Consider the following 19,329-nt stretch of genomic DNA (forward strand, 5'->3'; position numbering starts at 1 on the left):
GGTTTAAAACCCGTGAAGTCATCCACTGTGGGGGATGCTCTGTGCTGTCCTGAGGGAGTAAACGTGAACCAGCTCGCTTCCAGTCTTTGGGGGTTTTTCCCCCTTGCCCTGTTTGATTCTCAGTCAGCCTTGCCAACTCCTCACCATGCCAAAAGATGGTTTTCTTACCCCCATGCTGCAAATGGGGGCAGGCATCCCTCCAAGCTGTTTCCTTCTTGCTTTGGCAAATCTTCTATCACGAGAGTCGGGGCAAATGACATGTGGTGACATGAACCTCTGTTTTTCTCTCCGCTGTAACTACATCAGCCACTGGAAGCTTCGCAGCTCTCTGGTGGGTCCCGATGAGTGTTGCCATCTCAGCCTGTGCTGGTCTCCACGAGTATTTGTTGAAATATAAGGGGAATCTAAGGCTGCATGTTAGGGATTAGCATGCCTAGCAGGACTTAAAATCTGTGTTCAAATGTTAGTTCCAAGGCCAAGAAATCAGGAATAGGACTCAGGACTCAAATTTACCATACCTTCCTTGCTTGTTCTGATAAATAAGGTAATTCTGAGGCTGTGTCTTTTTTTTTTTCTTTTTTTTTTTTTTTTTCTTCCCACAAAGGAGCTACTAAGCATCTTAGGTTTCTCACAATGCAAGATGGGAAGAGGACTGAAGTTGTAAAAGTTTCCTGTAAGGACAGGAAAGTGACCTCTTGCTGAAACATCATGACAAGTGCCTGGGGCTTGGCTCTGTAGTTTGGTCATAACACTCTGCACTGTCTTCTTTCTGGTGTCAGGAGAACACAAATACCTTTCTGAATTCTACTGATAAATGTTGACATGGTTAATATGTAAGTAAGCATGTATTTTTAACAGTAAAACTGCTGAATGAGAGGTACATGGAAAGGTTTTGCTGGAAACTCTGTTACTTGACTTTGAATTCAGAGAGTCTATTTTTCCAAAATATAAGCTCTTTCACATCATCAAATTATTATATTTGATGCAGGTATTCCTGATACAATTCTGAGGTTTGTTTGAGGCAAAAGGCCAGGTTAAATAAATCTAAATGTTGCTTCTGGACTTAAACTCTATCTGAAATGACAGCTGCAGGAGTTCACCTGAGCCTTCTGCTGCTGTCGTGCAGTGCACTGCCTGACATTTGGAAATTACTCAAATGCTTCTGCTCTGAGTCCTTCTGGTGGACGTTATCAGGGAGCTTCAGAGCGGACCTTAACGCCTGGTGTGAAGACGGGGGGCGGCAGCATGGCCATCAGACACCGCGCTGCTCAGCAGGTGGGCTAGGATGCTGCAAGGGTAAGCAAAAACAGGAGCTGTGCAATGTTTCTGGAGAGAAAAGGATGGAGGAGGTAAGGGAGGATAGCATATCAATGTGACAATAGCTCATTATGAAAGCCATGATGTTCTTCTGTCACGTTCCTCTGCAAAAAGAATTAGTTTTGATAATCACGAAAACATGTCCTGTGGCATAAAACAATCCCTACCACCTCTGAGTCTGTTGAGAAGATGATATTATTTTGGCAAGTGCTTTAATAGCCACTGAAATGCCCAATGCATGTTAACAATCTAACCAATAAGTTATAGGTCCTTTTTTTTTTTTTTTTTTATTCATTGAGGAACATTGACAAAACTGCAAACATATGTTTCTGTTGCTAAAGCTTAGTCTTATCACAGTTTGAAAATGTGGAAAATCAATTACATGCTTTGAATTACTCCCTTTATTGCTATAAAAGAATTTCTTCATTCTTTCAGGGTAGTGTACACTTGGTAACATCTACCGCTAACAGGCTGTTAGGACTTTCTGCTAAATTAATACACTACAAGTAAACTAAACAGAAGGCCGGTGGAATGCTAAACATCCACTTTCTCTTCTGTTGTGGCTGTGCTGCAGCTTGGGAACCCTCAGCCTTGTTGCTACAACATCTGGACAACATTTGGGGCTGTCTCTCAAGTGCACGGGTGTGCACCTCCGGTGAATTTTAACTTTCAACATCTCTCTGCCTCTAATCTATATTTAATGTTTCATGACTAGTAGTCAAAGAAACTTCAGCTAAATATCAGGTTGGAATGAAAATGATCCTTGGGAAAACACTCATTTTCAGCAATCGCCGGCAAAGTATCTGTGACAGAGACATTCCCTGGAGATTTGTAGCCCATTCTCTCACAGTAATAATAATTAAGACTCGTGATTACTGTGCCCACATAATCAAAGATCGCTTCATAAAATGTACTCCCTAAAGGGAAGAATTCCCTGCTCCTAACTGGATGTCAGTCAGAGGGATCAGCACCCCCAGGGATCTGGAGTCTTTGCTTGCCCTTTTCATTACAGTGTTGTTAGCATTGTGTTACTTCATATTCTTCTCGATGCAAATGAGTAGGTAATCATGTGTAAATCGTGCCCTCCAGAAGGCACATGTGGTGAGTTTTTTTCCCCAAATCTACCACAGGGATTTCTCACATGGAACATAATTACATCTCTGCCATATGGGCTCATTTATATTCTATTACAGGTTAAGCTAATACGACTCAGAAATATGCTAAAAATACCTCAAAGTATTTTGAGCACTGTCAAAACACTTGTCATTTCTTGCTTGCCTGTTTGATTGTGTATGACTTTATATTTATTTAGAGATCCACAGTGCCAAGTAACTTTAGAAAAAACAAAATAAGGCCAGTTCTATGTCGCCTGCTCTCCAAAAAAGTTTAAATTCTGTCCCATGACATCCTCTTCTAGTAATGACAGTGAGCAACGAAACCAGAAAGCCTCTAAGATGTATTTACCTGAAGCAACACCTCTGTGGGTTTTAGATTTCCCAGGAGGAGAGGAGCATGCATTTCAGCTGTGTAGCTTTGTCATTATTAGACTAGATCAGGTCTGTGTTTGATGTAATTACTTTGTCTTGACAAAGCTATACCTGCACTTTAGTCATAATAAAAGTACAAACCTCTCTATCCACAGAAGAAGGGCTACTGTGGAAAGAACAGTTGCCTATAAAAAGATCGTAAGATAAGAATAGGTCAGCGGTGAGTACCATAAATAAATACATTTAAACTGAAGTAATTAAAGGTTATATGGCATTGTTTTCAAAACTGTGTTACTACTATTTTTAATTTCACTGTAAGATTTTATTTGACAAGATTTTTATTTTATTTTATTTTTTTAGTTTCATTGATTTGTAAAACTAGTGCCAGTAACATCTCTGAATAAAATCTGAGTTTACTACAATCGGTTTTCATTTTACTCTTTTAATTTGCATGGTAAGTATTTCAGCCTTTGAAATTTGATCAGATTTTCTTTATTCCACTAGCTAAGGAGGAAACATAATATAATAAGGAAGATCAGGCCAGAGGATGGGAGAGGACTGTGCTGGACCTGCACATGATACATCAGCCCATGCATTGCAGAAAAAGTGGCCAACCTTAGTTCAAGGAGACATTTCCTAGAAGCCAGAATGGGGTTTTGAAAGCAGAAACTGCATGTTTTCTATAACCATGAGATAAAATTCATTCCTGGTTTATAAAGCCTTTTGAGGTTCTTGGGGATGAAAAAAATCATGTAGATATACAATAAATTCTATAACTATGGAACCCATCCTGGTACCTTTCTAGAGCTGGTTAATACTTCTCAGAGCTTTTCTGGGAAGTGTTTGATCTTCCTTCCTTCCTTCCTTCCTTCCTTCCTTCCTTCCTTCCTTCCTTCCTTCCTTCCTTCCTTCCTTCCTTCCTTCCTTCCTTCCTCCCTTCCTCCCTTCCTCCCTTCCTCCCTTCCTCCCTTCCTCCCTTCCTCCCTTCCTCCCTTCCTCCCTTCCTCCCTTCCTCCCTTCCTCCCTCCCTTCCTCCCTTCCTCCCTTCCTCCCTTCCTCCCTTCCTCCCTTCCTCCCTTCCTTTTCCTTTTTTTTTCTTTCATTTTTTTTCTTTCATTTTCTTTCTTTCTTTCTTTCTTTCTTTCTTTCTTTCTTTCTTTCTTTCTTTCTTTCTTTCTTTCTTTCTTTCTTTCTTTCTTTCTTTCTTTCTTTCTTTCTTTCTTTCTTTCTTTCTTTCTTTCTTTCTTTCTTTCTCTCTCTCTCTCTCTCTCTCTCTCTCTCTCTCTATCTCTCTCTCTCCCTCTTTCTTTCTTTTTAATGATACCATAGAATAATCAATATTTTAAATTATTCAGCATTTGAACATCAAGCCCAACATTTCCTGAATGTTTTTGTATGTTTTTAGAGAACAATAATTATCACTAATACTTTGTCCTCAGACCTCTGTGCAATGATGTGGGTAAGCAGCTAACAATGTGTGAAAAGTCCCCTTAAAGTCTGTAACATAAGTATTTTTCAATAGTTATCTTTCAAGACTTATTATTCAGTCAAAGCCTAAAAGCTGTGTCTGTTATTGTGCAATAGCATAAAACTCACAGGAGTGAGTTTCTGTGGCGTTTACTTTTTTCTGAACAGACACCTTTCAAAATCAGCTGAAACAACAGGGTTTTGGTCAGAACTGTGCACTGGTCATTGCTGAATAAGGAGACTGACTGTTCAGCTGCATATTCATTATAAAAGGGAAAAAAATCAGGCCAGCTATGAGTTTATTACCTGAGAAAAGTATTTTTCCAGCCTTCGTTATTCCTGAAGCAGTGTGAGGGACACTGCAGTGATTTCATACATCAGGGAGACATAAAGAAAGAGTGGTCTCCTGGGCTGCGGAACAAAGAGAAACAAACTTCAAATCTCAGAGCAAACTCCATTAAATAATGTTTTAATTCAGCTGTCATAGGCATTTGATTAAAGAACACACTATACAATTTCTTTTGCAGTTTCTATAGCCCTGATCATGTAAAAGCGTCCCGTGCCCTTGGAAAAACAACCTCCCCCCTTTGTGCACAAAAGGGAGTCTTTTACTCAACATCTTCACAGCTTGCCTCCTTTTTCTCCAGGCAAGGTTTTTCATTTTCTTTCCACAATTTCATTTATTATAAAAGCGCGGCCACTGTGGATGCTGCACAGAAAGATCACTGCGTGACTGTCCTGGTTTTGTCGTCTTCCACGGGCAGCTGGTATGGTCTGGTACTGCATCGGGTTGGAGCTGTGCCGTGAGCCCACGACCATCCTGCCATCCCCCTGCCAGGCTGGTGGTGTGGGGTGGGATGGATGGGTGATAGTATTCCAAAATAAGAAATAAGGGACAAAATAATGACCCAAAATAAGGGACAACAGCCCTTCCAGGAGAGGGGTTACCTCTCTTGTGCTTTCCTCTCCTTTATTAATTGCATGCTGAAGGTGGGAATTCGGTACAATTTGCATTGCGTATTTATCAGCCATATGCCAGTATGTCGATATTCACCACCAGAAATTGGCAGGCATGGATTTTAAAGCAGGGATTTCTAGCTGGAGCTACACACATATGCTCGGTTGTGACTTTTGCATAAGGCACTTCATTTTGCACCTGGGTAGAAAGTTCTGGTCTGCACTGGAAATGTATGCATTTCATCATGCATACCATTTGCAGGAATAGCTAAGATCAAGAGCCTTTGTATGAAAATTTTATTCTTAATAACCACGCTGATGTTTTAAATAATTAATTCCTGGATATTCAGTTCATCTCCTGATTATGTTTGGACCTTCTTTGTCATCTGATGGGTAAACGTGAAATTCTTATGCTGTCTAACATGGCCTACTGTCTGCTAATACCCAGCTCTCAGAAACCCTCTGTAAATAATTATAGTTTGCATCATCCATTTGGCTAACGCACAGTGACTGCTCTCCAAATCTGTGTAGATAATAATCTGTTTTAATACCTGTACAAATCAATTAAAGCTATTTTGTGCACTGTTCGTTGTATGCCAAATTGGGTGGGAGAGTAAAAGCACTTAGCAGGGGAATCAGACTTCAGATAAATGTGAATTAGATAAGCTTTGTAACGTGAGTCGGGAAGGAGGTGAAATTTAACTCCCTCATCTACAGACAGATTTAAAAAATGGCTACCAGAAACAAGAATATAGGGCAGGGCTGTTGAGCCCTTACATTGCTGAGCATTTTCACATTGGATTTATCACACTGAAGCTTGACAATATCATCTCCAGGGTGGCTGAAAGGATGCAGAGTTTCTTCCAAGTCACTTTGATGTGTTTTCTAACACAGAATGTAGGAACTGTATCTTCAGACCTCCTTGTGGGGCCGGGCTTCTGACCTCATGGTTTCTGATCATCATCATTACAGTACCTATAAGTCTCCAGACTGGCTGACCATAAAACTGGCTGTCAATCTGAGGCAGTTTATGGACTCTGTAAGAGGGGCCAGGTTCAAGCCTGTATGACCCAGTTTTCAAGACGTTATCTTAGACTGTGTGAATTCCATCACTTACAAACTTAAACCTTCTTTGAGCAATATATATCTGGCAAACCTCCACTTTCCCCTTCACAACTATCCTCCCATAGATAATGTGTATCCACGCTGGGTGAATTTAAAGTTGACTGTGTCTGAAATGCTTTATACGCCCCCCTAAAATCCACAATTAAACATTGATATGGATGGACTTAAGAATAAATTACTAAAGACATTTCAAAATATGTGGATGAAATCCTGTGCCAAGGAAACTCTTATAAGGCAAAGCATATTTAAAATAAATGCTTATAAAATTTTGCAGCACATAGCATTGTATAGAAAAGATCGTTGTCAGAGGGCAGATGGATCAATTCATCCCAATATTGCTGCAGTACTCCCAATTGCAGGTACTAAAGGCAGTTTGTTTGTAGAAATGAAAGTATATAATTTGTTCACTTGGTTTCTCACTGTTGAAAACAGAGAACTTTTCCCATCATATGAAGAATCTTTTTAAAATACTCCACACAATAAAATTGCTTGGGGAGAACAGAATGCCAAGCAAAATGAGTAAGTATTTTAAGGCCATTCCTCTCATAAGAGAACATCATGTTCCTGTACAATTCTGGTTTGTTTGGAGAATTTTCTGGGTAATACATAAAGAGGGCAGCCTGATAATCCTGCTGCTGCTCTGGCCAGAGATACAGATCTCTCCCATGACCTTGTTTTGGGTCTGTGGTCTGTAAAATGGGGTGGTGATGACTGCTTTCCCTTTTCTTTGTGCAATCTCCAGCCCCGTTGCAAAATGCTAACTTTGGTACCAGCTGGCATTATTGCCCACTCACAAGTCTTTATGCAACTGTTGGCAGCTAGCATGTGGATCTGGGCAGGGTGATGGGGCTTATCGGGGGCAGTTAACAGCTAACTGCAGATGCCTTGGACAAAGGAGCTGGAAACCCAGAAGTGAACAATCACGAGGAAAGTTTTCCTCACAAGTCCTCCCGTTTCCCGAAATACTAGAATGCATTCAGCCCATAATTTTCTGTGCGATCTAATGCATCTTTGGGTATTTTCTTAGCCCTTTTCACTGTTGAGTGGAAAGAATGCTGAGTCCTTCTGAGTAGAGGAGCCAGGAAAACAAAAAGCTGTATGTAGGTCTGGTATTGAAAGGCTGATACATTTGATGTAGGGGCAGGTAAGAGCAAAGCAGCAAACTGGAGTGAGATGCAGTCCCTGTCTTGCTGGTTCCTTCCGGAGTCTGACACTGGGTGGACTGTATGTATATATGTGTTACTCTTCCATTAGCTAATACTGGCCTAAAGCTATCTATCTGATAATGGATGACAACAAAATCCTGCTGCTGCTACCCTGCTGGTGCCCATATTGCTCATACAAGCAATTTTTGCGGAACTGAGACACCAAAGGAGAGGTCACAGCCTGAGGTTATGTGGAAGTCTGTAGAAATGCAACTCTAAATCATGTAAAGTCACTCACCTTGGTTTTAGAGTGGCCATAACTACGGATAAATTAGAAAGGTAAAATATATTAAAAAAATAGCGTAGGAGTCTAAGCAGAATGTCCATCCAAGCATTGGGATAACCCTATGAAGTTCGTGACAGTGAGTTTACTCTCCACACAGTTGTAGTCAGAGGACTGTGATCAGAAATGAGCCCAAATCATATTGAATGACATTAAAAGTATTTAAAAATGAATAATTACCCTTCTGCCCTTTCTCCTCTTACTTTTAAGGCCTTTTTATCTCATATCAAGTCATGTAAATACACTTTAGTGTGTGGGCAGGCTCACAGCTGGTTGTGCGCAATTCCAGGCCCTGTGTAGCTAAGTGAGTGGTCACAGGCCTCGAGGCCTGCTTCACCTGCTCATGCCAGGCCTGAATTTGGTTACCAGAGTTTGGACAATTTGTTTCTCAACTTTCCACTTTGAACAGGGCAGTCAACAAGCACACGTTGGGCTTTGGGCTGTGACCACGCCATACTACTGTTTGCAGAGGTGTAAAAAAATGCAAGAGTGCAGGAGAGTGTAAGGCAAAGCACAAGAGCATGGGCTGGGAGGAGATAAGGTCATTTTGCATATTTTACTTTCTTGTAAATGACAGGCAACAAAATACCACTGATAAATAGCTGCAGATGTTAGGTCAAGACCGTTTTAGGTCAAAGCACCTGCCCACCTGCTGCCTGGCCTGAAGCAGCCCTGCTCGCATCTCCCCCAGGGGAAGAAGTTACAGGAGAATGCATTTAAAAACATTAAATTCCCTTTATTTAACTCTTTAAACTGATTTGACCACTTAGAGTCTGACTGCAGAGATCCTCTACTGACTCCTTCACACAAACAAGAGTTGTCCTGCTGACATGAGTAGGTTGCTAGTAAAAACATGTTTTATTCAAGCAAGGTGCAGAGCCTTTCTTTTTAAAGTATATTGCTCTCATGCTTTCTGGACTCCAACTCGATTACTAAATGTGTATTTTTTGACAAAGGATGCCATTGAATGGGATTTTATTTTCTGAAAAATAATAAAAGCTCATTCCACTCGTCATTTTTGCATGTGTGACATAGATGGGTTTTGCAGAGGCAAACTGAAGTTTACTTTTTTGAGAAGTTTTGTTACCTTTCTTCCACTTCGTAGTTGTGAATATTTTACTTGCTGCAGACAGCCTGCATGCTGCTGGCTTAAATTAATGACTGAAAAAAAAATATCATAAAAAATGAAAATACCCATCTTATTCAATGTTCTCAGTAAACTTTTGTGAAGTCTTTTGTAGCTGAAAATATATTATTGCTTTTTAAAGGTAAGGTGTGGAAAAATATCCTACTTTGCAGATAGATAGACAATTGGCTTACAATATGACAGGATTAAAACTAGAAAGTCTGAAAGACAGTCTGTCTACCCCTCCACAACTATAATCATAAGTTCTGTTAGTCACTTGAGGTTTTACATATCATTTTCTTTCCATAAACATTTTGCATATTTTTACTGCCACTGTAAGTGTACCCCAGAGTTTTTAATTAAAGATAAAGGTATCAGAGATCTTTCAGTTGATTAAGAAATGTTGTTAGAGATATGGTCTGATTTTCTACTAGTTTGTTTCCTGCATGCTTATTTCCACCAAAGAAAAGAATTTGTTAGATGCTGTAAAACCAAATGCAGTTTTACTGCACCCTTGTTTTGTAATGATTCTGTGTGAGTTGCAAGGTAATAAAGCATTCAAGAGGTATGTGCATGTACCAGGAATTATCAAATATTAATGCTATTGGAATTTAAATGAACAAAGGATAAGGGATTATAAAAACAAGATTGTACCTTCATTTCTTGGGAAGGAGGAACAGTCCTGATGACCCATGGCTCGGAAGCCAACTTCATATTGACAACCAGGCCGTCAAATAGCAGTGACCTCCACCACTGCTCATGTAAGTTTGATTTAACCCAGTGACCTGGAGGCTGAAAGACCATATATTTCCTTTTATTTTGTGTGTCATTTGCTAATCTTCTTTTTCACTCTGGTCAAGCTCATATATATTCCCTCCACTGTCATTGAATGCTTTCATTGAAATGCTTTTTGAGGGCACAGAACATAAGGGCATGTGCCATTAATAGTATTACTTTTATTGCATGCATATAGACATTTCTAGAAGGTTAAAAATTCCATGCTTTTTTTTTTTTAATTTCTAGTTTGTTTTTTTTTTTTAATTTCTAGTTGTTTTTTTTTTTTTTTTTCTTTTTACTAATTAGAGTGGATTATTGACCTTGTCAAATGCGCAGGCCACTTCAAACATCCACAGCATTGGCTCTGATTCCTGTAAAGCTCTCTATCTTGCACAAAAGTCATTATTTCTTGTTACAGAGGAATACCTCATGCCAAAGCAATTCAGTAGTCAAGTGCATTCCTTACCTCCACAATTTTTAAGCCATTTAATGGGAACATGAATCTGAAGAGAAGCCCTATAGGGAGCCAGTGCAATGAGTAGTCAGACTTAATGTTTTCAAAACAATTCGTGTTGCTGATGGGGAAGAAGGGCTGAAAGATACAATTTCCTTAGGCTGTCATTTTCTTGATGGATAGACTTGCACCTCTGTAATTTTTCATATGTGTAATTCCTGCATAGTCACAACAAGTACATTTTACAGTCTTTCTGTTTCTCATGCATGAGTCAAAATTGGAGCTCAGCTCTATGCATACAACTGCACTGAGGTCTACAAGCTGAACTCAGGTTAGAATTTAGCCCTGTGAGTTTTGTGCTGTCTCCATCAATATGAGGTTAATGGATGAAAGTGTGCACTTAGGCTATTATGGCATTTTTAGAAAAAATACATGAATGAATAGTAACTTCTGGGTAAATTCACAGTGGAATGAGAATAACCCTTAGGATATTCTACTGCAAGTGATATTTGAGGGGGTTAATACAAGTTAAAGGTCTGCGGTGCAGTGACTCCATTTGCATGAAATTATGCAAAAGGCAGAGACTTTCATAGAGAAATGGGGCATGTGTACTGTACATTACAGCATGCAGTGTATGGGGAGAAATATTCCAGGGAGTCCAAGGCAGAAGCTAAGCCTATGACCCCACTGACTTCTGGCTCTGTCAAAATGGAGATGAACAAGAAAAGCGGCAATCTGAGCAGTTCTGGCCACACTTAAGGGCATGATGCTCTGAACTGACTACTGATGATACATTTTCAGGTTGAGTAGGGATGGAGATAACCCAAATAGGGGCGACAGAAAGCTGTGTGTGTATGTGATGCTGCAGCATGGATGTACATGTGTGCTGATGTCCAGCCTTGCTGGTGCATGGTACTGCCCTGGGTACCAGGGGCAGGCGCTGAGCTCTGCTCTCTGGGGACAGCGACAGGACCCAAGGGAACGGCATGGAGCTGGGACAGGGGAGGGTCAGACTGGATTAGGGAAAGGTTCTGCACCCAGAGAGTGGTCAGGCACTGGGACAGGCTCTCCAGGACAGTGGTCATGGCAACAAGCCTGGAAAAGTTCAAGAAGCATTTGGATAACACTCTCAGACACATGGTTTTATTTTTATTTTTAATGAATTTTTTTTTTTTTTGGGGGGGAGTGGTCCTTTGGGGACCCAGGACCTGGACTTGATGATCCTTGTAGGGCCCTTCCGACTCAGATATTCTATGATTCTATGATTGCAAAGAATAAATTCAAATAAAATATTTTTAAAAGAAGATATAGTCAGCAAAGAGGAAGAAAGCACCTTGCTCTGGCACTATTCTGCTTCTGCACTGAAGCACAAGACAGCAGCTGCTTCGGAGCTGCCCCCACAGCAGGGAAAGAGATTCATCTACAATTTAAAGATTCAGTGCACAAAAAACAGGATGACGACATCTTCCTTTCATTTCCATGCCCAACGACATGCACTCTAACAGACAACCATGCTCCCTCTACAGTATCCCTTTATTTTTCTTTATCTCTGTCTTTCTCCCCCCTTCCTTCCTAAAGCCCTTCTTTGAGCTTTTTTTTTTTTTTCCTTGTGTTTAATTTGGAACTTATGTTCTTCTGACCAAATCCTTCTCCCTTTGTCTCTCATCAGAGCCTTCATTGCTTTACATCCGTTGGGAAGAACTGATCCAGTTATCTCCCAAATTGCATTTCAAGAGCTGGCAAGCTTGACTTCATAGATAAACTGGTGAGCACCCCAACCAATATAAATACAGGACATACCCTTTTCTGCTCCATTCAGCAGTAGATGATGATTACCCAATTTTCCTACACCATCAGTTGCTACCAGAGCGAACAGCATGCCCTGCCATCGTTCCCAATATCCAGTCATTATGTGGTGATTGTTATTGCTTAATAGTTTATATTAGGGCAGCAATTAGCACTTTCAGAGCTTGATGCCTCCAGTCCAAACAGAGAAGATGATTTCTGTCCCAGATTTCTCGCATATTAAGTGTAAGACAAGAGACAACAGATAAATCCAGCAGGATTCCCAGATACTGGGCAAATTATTATTGATGCAATGAGTCACAGCAGTGCCTTATTATAATTTCTGCAGGCTCTGTCTTTCTGGCTGCAGAAGACAGAAACCCTTCTTGTTTGATTTTGTTTCATTTGGAGTGTAACATGTTCCCTCTCCATCAGATCTACACAATCTCAACTTCTGATTCAAGACTGGTGAATGTAGCAATGCATCCCTTCCCAAAAGGGAGATACATTTCCCTAGAGCAGCAAAATTAGTGCTTTTTCAGCACAATGCCGGCTACCTAATTTCCACTCAGAAGTGTTTGGGTGGGTATACAGAAGACACATCCCTGGACAGTGATGTGCTCCACTCAGCTGAACCCATACTTTTTCAATAGTTTCAGATGTCTCCATTCTACTGTCATCGAAGTTCTTTAGATTTGGACAGCGCTGCTAGCACCCTCACAGTCCTGCAGAGGTCCCTGGGGATAAGCTGCCAAAGAACATCTTACTGCATTAATGTAATGGTGTGTACATTTGCTTGACTTGATATCACATAATCCATCAAAATCTTCATGAGTAGGAAAGGTTGAATCAGCCTTACTAATAGAAATCCCATCCCTGCTGTTTTTCACCTGATAGATCACTCACTTCACTGCTGAGGAGTTCATACTCCTCTGCTTTACCAAGCACTTGGTAAAATTGCTCTTCCTGGGAAAATAAAGGTTTAAAAACAGTGCTTAGAAAGAGAGGGCATTCAGTCAAGAACTGCAGTTGCTGCTTTCTTTTGGGTTGCTGGTTATATCACACCTCCTCCTTTGGTATAGGAGGTAGGAACAAGTGTCAGAAGACATTTGGGAGAGCAATCAAAAGTGTGTGAAACTCATCATCATTAAAACACATCTTATCAGGGAGGAGACAGTTTGTTTCCACTTTTGCAAAATAAAAAGGTAAAACATGGAAGTACTTTTTTCAAGATGGCCTAAGGTCAAAGCCAGATCTGGACCCTCTGGAGCAGTGAGCCTCTGAAGCAAATGCTTCTCACCATCAGGACAGGGCTGCAGAGGCGGTCTGCAGGATCTCCATCACTGAGCCTGTTAAGGACCACTCAGATGAACATCTGTCAGGAGAGGCTGAGCATCAGCAGCCTGGCTTTGGAGCTGGGAGCTGGAACAGATCACCTCAATTCCGTGGTAGTGACACTCCGGAGAGCAAACCTCTGCTTGCAGTTGGGATAATTCAATTTGTATTGCTTCCCTAAATTCCTATGGCTGCTTCAGCTGTTCTTACTTCATCCCTAGCCTTGCTTGCAATGCTTGCTGTAATTAACTGGCTGCTAATAAGGTATTTTGTCAGAAGGAGTGAGAAAAGCTGAGACGGTAAAAGCTGTCTGAGCAGAAACTGTTACTGAAAGAGTCAAATACCCAGTGCTGACACTCGGACACACACACATAGGAAGTATTTGAATTGTGATAACTTTGGCAGAAGCTCAGCACAGAGGTCAGGTCAGGAAAGTGGCTTAAATCCTTTCCTGTTCTGGGTTTATAGAGGCTCCCCTGCAGCTCCAGGTCAGAGTGATTTGTGCTGTCCTTGCAGGATTGCCCTGCTCAGCATCCCAGTGCACACTTGTGCCCAGGCACTGTCCCACCAGGAGGTCACCACACACTTCCAGCCCTGGAAGCATCCAGAGAGCCTCTCGGGCAGCACTTGGCTGTCCCTGCATGACCTGCCTGAGAGCCCTGCCATTCTGCAGCCAAGGTTTACCCATTCTCCAGCCCTTTGATCCCACAGAGGAGATGGGGTGGACATCTCACCCCTGGGTTTTATCCCCAGCTGTGCCGTTGACTGGCCAGGCCACAAAAGAGGTTCCCATCAGAAGGCCCATCTGTCATTTAAACAAAAATGGTACAGATTGCTTATACGAACCTCCAGTTACCAGATCAACCTGTTCAGTCCCTTTTCCCCATCCTCACCACCTTTCCTCACCATCATTCCCCATCTCTCCTGTTTCCACTGGCACCTTTCTCGAGCCCCACATGTGGCAGAGCTGCTGGGCCAGCCCGGCCTATGGGGGGCCTTGAGGAGTGATTGTGATGCAAATCATGGTTTTTCTCCCTTCTCTCTCCCTCATTCCCTTTGTTCATGGGGAGTCTGGTGATGACGCCATGGTGTGGGGACAGTCCCACTAAGAAACAAAGCATCTGTGAGGACCACTGCTCAGAGAGGAAGAATATTTCACCCACACGAGCATGTTTACAGATGTGGAGTACGAGTTGAAAGAGAAGGAAAATAGCAGGCTTTGAGTGGTTGGGTTCATTTCACTGTTCAAAACTGGGAAGTTGTACCTCTCTGTGCCAGGTTCCCTGCAGCTCCACACCTAATTACACAGGATCATGTTTGGAGGGCTACCTTGCTACTGCTTATTAACAGCCGGCTTTTCATGGCTGAAGTCCTCTCTTTCCTACTGTTCCTGGTGCTTCTTCACTATTCCCATCTACTCTTTGCCTAGCCTTCATGTGTTGCCTGATCTTCCCTGGGAAACAACCCGTTTGTTTTCTGTGAAAGTGCTGCCCAAGGAAAGAGGGCCGGACTTCTGCCCCCTTTGTTGTGTTGTAGCCGAGCCATTCATTGCGACTGAACAGAAGTTGGCCTTTTTTGAGAAGAATGATTTTTTTTGTGCGTGACAACCTTTTTAATATATAGCAATTGTGTTCCTCAATGTAATTTTAAAGCCATTTAGGGTGGGTTTGCTGGCTGCTTTTCAGAAAAAAAAAAAAAAAAAAAAAAAAAAAAAAAAAAAAAAAAAAAAAGCTATTCAGTGTTGGGAAGGTAGTTATATTTTCCACATTTGAAGTTCTTCAGTCTTCATCACAAGCTGTGATTTTTCTAGCTCAAAATTCTGAACAGTTGTAACTATTCAGAGAGTGTTTAGTATATTCCATGGATAACTAATATAACGAAGTGAAATCACTGTAAGGAATGCATTCAACAAAAATTGAAACAGTTCCTAGTTTTGTGAAATATCTCTCAACCATACCTGATTGCAATGTGCCCAAAGTCTGCTTCCTAAATGGATACTCTTCCCCCTTTCCAGAATAAATAAATTAAATGAAATGAGGTCTGTGCCTTCTATATTATTCACATTTTGCTAGTCTGATTTATTAAAATGTAAATCACTTAGATGAGGTTACTCAGATTAAATTACTACTTAGCAAATCTTCGGGGTAGTGACTGTTTCTTTGTTCTGGATTTATGCAGCATAATGCTTTGAAGCCCCAAGCTCTCACCAACCAATGTTAGTATTATGAACCTGCTTCTCTACCTCACAAGTAAGCTGTGAGCACTCTGCTGTGTCATGACCTCGACAGTCCTTGCTTGTGTGGAGGGCAGTGATGGCTGGGCTGTGCAGGAGCTTAGTCCTCTGGGATACACACACGACTTCCTTCTTGTCACTAATTTACAAAGAAACCACCTGCTGCCAAGCATAACCCTCATCCTGCTTTAGCCTGATCACCTAAAAATGTATTTCCATGGGAAGAAGGTTCATGCAAGGGTTTTTGTAAAGTGGGAAACAGAACGGCCCTTTAACTGGACCCTCATGCCTGAGTTATCGACTGCCACACAGCTCTGAAGACTTCAAAGTGTGCCCAACCCTTTTCCTACACTCCCTGCCATGTCTTATTTTTGACCTTTCCCTTGAGAAATGGGTCCACTAGTGAAGAGAAGATAATTCAGCTCATTTGGTCTCTTGAGACTCCCACTAAGGGAAAGAATAACAATTCAGCAGCAGCTTTACTGATCTGCATAGAAAATTCAGGCTCTTTTTTGCTGACCCTACTAGCTTGCCACATACAGCTGTAAAACTTTATCCTGGTAATCCAGAAAGGCAGCTGGAATTTTCAGGCATAGGCCATCATATGTCATGTTCATACCACATTGGATTAAATGATAATAGCAGAATAATTCTTTTAATACGATATTTAAGACATATTGAAATAGAAGCTTTTGTGAAGCAGATACTGAATATTTGAACTGTTTGTTTGTTTGTTTGTTTGTTTGTTTTTAGAAAAGATCACTGTTAGTAGTTCAGGAGGTCTGTCCCAGTAGCATTGCACACATGCTCATGGCCTCAGCTCCTAGTGAACGACCACCAGGTCACTCATTTGGAAACCGAGCATACTGAACATCTGCTGCTTCATGATGCCCCTGCTGTGGCACATCACCCACCTAGCTGCACAGCCTGTGCAAAAAAGTAAAGTCATTACATGATCATGGACTGAAAAGGACCATTTAGATTACTGTGCCCAGCCCCCTGTTAGTGCATTTGACTGTTCAATAGATGTTCAGCCACAAAAGAGCCGAGAAAGCTTGCCAACTCCCTGTAACAACAGGCAGGTCTGTAGCAAAAGGCCCAACACACTGTCACATGTTGCAGAGACAGCTGGGGGTCAAGGGCTTCACTGCTGATTTGAGTTTTCATTAGCATTCATGCTCTTAGTTAATTATCAGATGATCCTAACAATGTAGCCTGTCCAGGCTCTAGGTGAGCCTTATATCTGATGCTTCAGATGGGAGCCAAAAAAATCACAGAGTTCAAGCCTGTGGGAAGAAGGGAAATAAAAAGATCCCTATTTCTTTGCCTAAAAGTCCCAGAAAAGCTTGAGGCATGAGATTATATGATTGAGATACAAATGAACACAATGAACAAGCCTTACCTCCTTCTTCTGGAGACAAACAACAAAAGGGTTCATCACAGGCTTAAACTCCTGATATCAGGACCTCATCCTTAGCCCGGTCTCCTTCATAGAGCTGCAGATTTCTATTTTACATCTGATCAGCATCTCTGCCTCTCCTGGTCCCTCTAGTATTCAGCTCATCTCTGTTCCTCAGTTTGAAAGTATACTCTGTAGTGTTTGAGTCAGCTTTGCATTTTGTTTATTATAATCTCAAACAGAAGTAATTCTGCTAGGTGTATGAACATCATAGAGTGTCAGTCCTGTTTACTCAGTTCAAGAGAGAAAGGAGGACCTTTCTTCTTTTATTTATTTTTTTTCAAAACGTGCTGTTCCTGAGTGGGAGCGTGCACTTTGCTGGTTACAGTGCATGGAAATAGACTGTCACCTGTTTTATTTAGTGATCTGCTTCTATAAATGTAGGCATATTCACATTGGAGGATCCCAGAAGTGGCTTAGCTGGTAAGAGGTAGCCTGTATCCACAAGCACGCATGTTAAACACTGTCCAGCTGCTGTATTCCCACCCACGCTGAGCACAGTGGGATGCGAGGCTCAGAGGCACCCCTCTCCCTGCCTTGGAAGCAGAGCACATGAGGCAAGCTGGTTTCTGACCCAAGAGACCTGCATTCCCTAACCAGGGGAATATCTTCCCTGCACGCACACACAGCCTGAAAAAGAGCCACATCCACTGCCCATAAACATCAGCATTTTGATTCACATGTTCTGCTCTGATTGCAAGGAAGAGATGAGCATATACAAAGGTATAGAAATATTTCCTCCTCTTGGATATTCTTATTACATTTTATAGGTCTAAATCAAAATTGGACTTTTAATAAACTCTAGCCCGGTGTAACTGGCTTGGATTCTTGTAACATGCTGTGTCTTTAGAAAAGTTATAACAATCTGCTGAGGAATTTTTAAAAAATATTTTTTCATAAAGCTGTGCATGATACAAAAGTAAATTTGAGCTGGTTCCTTGGTGGCTGTTATTAAGGGATGTAAGATTCCAGCATTTATGTAATAACTTACAGCTGCCGAGAAGCTATTTTAGTCAGTGCATACAATAAGTTTACAGTTACTGTCTCCAAATACCTGTGGTCTAGCCACTTACTTCAGCCTGCTGATTATTTAGCTGAAATAATCCTGTTCAGTGCTCATCCTTCGGCCTGACAAGAACTGAATGTGGAGCCATTTGAAGAAACCCACCCCAGGCTCTGTTTTTGGAAGCCTTTAGAGCCCGTGGCTGGTGCTCCCCATCGCCTTGCTCCTCAGGTCTGGGATGTCCCAGGGGAGGGAGGCTGTGACGCCATGTTGAGGCCAAGAGGGAGCTGGCATGAGGGACCTGTCACCCACCACCCTGCCCTTGCTAGCTGGGGAGTAAGGGGTCCAAAGGGTTCCCATGGGGGGGGCCAACATCCTGCAGCTCACCCACCCAGCACTAGTGGGAGGAAAGGTAGGAGGCAGGGATGTAGGTAGCAGAATTAAAAAAAATAAATAAATACAATTTACTAATTTATTTATGGGCTGCACATAATCATTATTTCCATCTTTTTTCTCTCCCACTGACTTAGGAGAAATTGCAAATCCTGATACAAGTGCAACCTGGCTCTGGCTGTTTGATTATTTAATGACTTTTTTTTTTTCTTTTTTTTTTTTTTTTGGTCAGAAAAGCCTTTTTATTCAATCTGATTGTTTCTCCTAAAATTGCTTCATGTCTTTAATATCTAAGCTAGTCCAGTTCTTGAGACAGAGAATGTCTTTCTCGATGCTACCTAACGAGCCCCACAGATTAATTTATATGCTTATTGCTCCCAATTACTATTATTTCTGATTTTGTTGTGAGAATATTCACTGTTCACTCAGTCTAGGGTTTCACTAAGGCTTTTTTTTGATCCAATTCTTTTAATGAGCATTGGAACCAGTCTAGGAAAACACGATAGAAGGTAAATCCCTTTTAAACAAAATAATAATAATAAAGCTGAGTTGTCTGCTGCCTCTGCTGGGGTGAGGAGGGTTGTAATGCTTTTGTGTACGAATTGCTTTGGGATAATAATGTTTTCTACTTCCTTATACATTTTTCATCAGACAAATCAGGCAAGAAGGTTGTATCATACAGATCTATGACTGTAGCTGCTTTCCTGTCCTGTAGCTGCAAGGGGAAGATGAGACACATTTTCTTACTTGGAGAAAAAGGGTCAGAGTTGGAGGGGAAAAACGGTATGAAAGTGCAAAGCCTTGGATATAAGTAGGTAGCCCCTAAAGCAGGTGCTAACAAGACCTTCTTGACAACCATTGAGTTTTGTGTGTAGCAGAGGAAAAGTTACAGCTGAAAGAAAAGAAACAGGCAAGGAATAGTA

General features: G+C 41.4%; 1 long non-coding RNA gene across 1 annotated transcript; it reads right to left on the bottom strand.

Annotated features, from left to right (window-relative positions):
* Positions 1–2,815: 2,815 nt before the first annotated feature.
* On the bottom strand, positions 2,816–17,172 carry LOC137852311 (uncharacterized). Its single transcript, XR_011093765.1, has 3 exons — positions 16,954–17,172; positions 4,578–4,682; positions 2,816–2,989 (listed from the first exon to the last, which is right to left on the bottom strand). It is a non-coding gene; the product is annotated as an uncharacterized lncRNA (long non-coding RNA).
* Between the last annotated feature and the right edge of the window lie 2,157 nt (positions 17,173–19,329).

The sequence above is a fragment of the Anas acuta genome, chromosome 2 (assembly GCF_963932015.1).
Source record: "Anas acuta chromosome 2, bAnaAcu1.1, whole genome shotgun sequence".
Taxonomy (NCBI): Eukaryota; Metazoa; Chordata; class Aves; order Anseriformes; family Anatidae; genus Anas; species Anas acuta.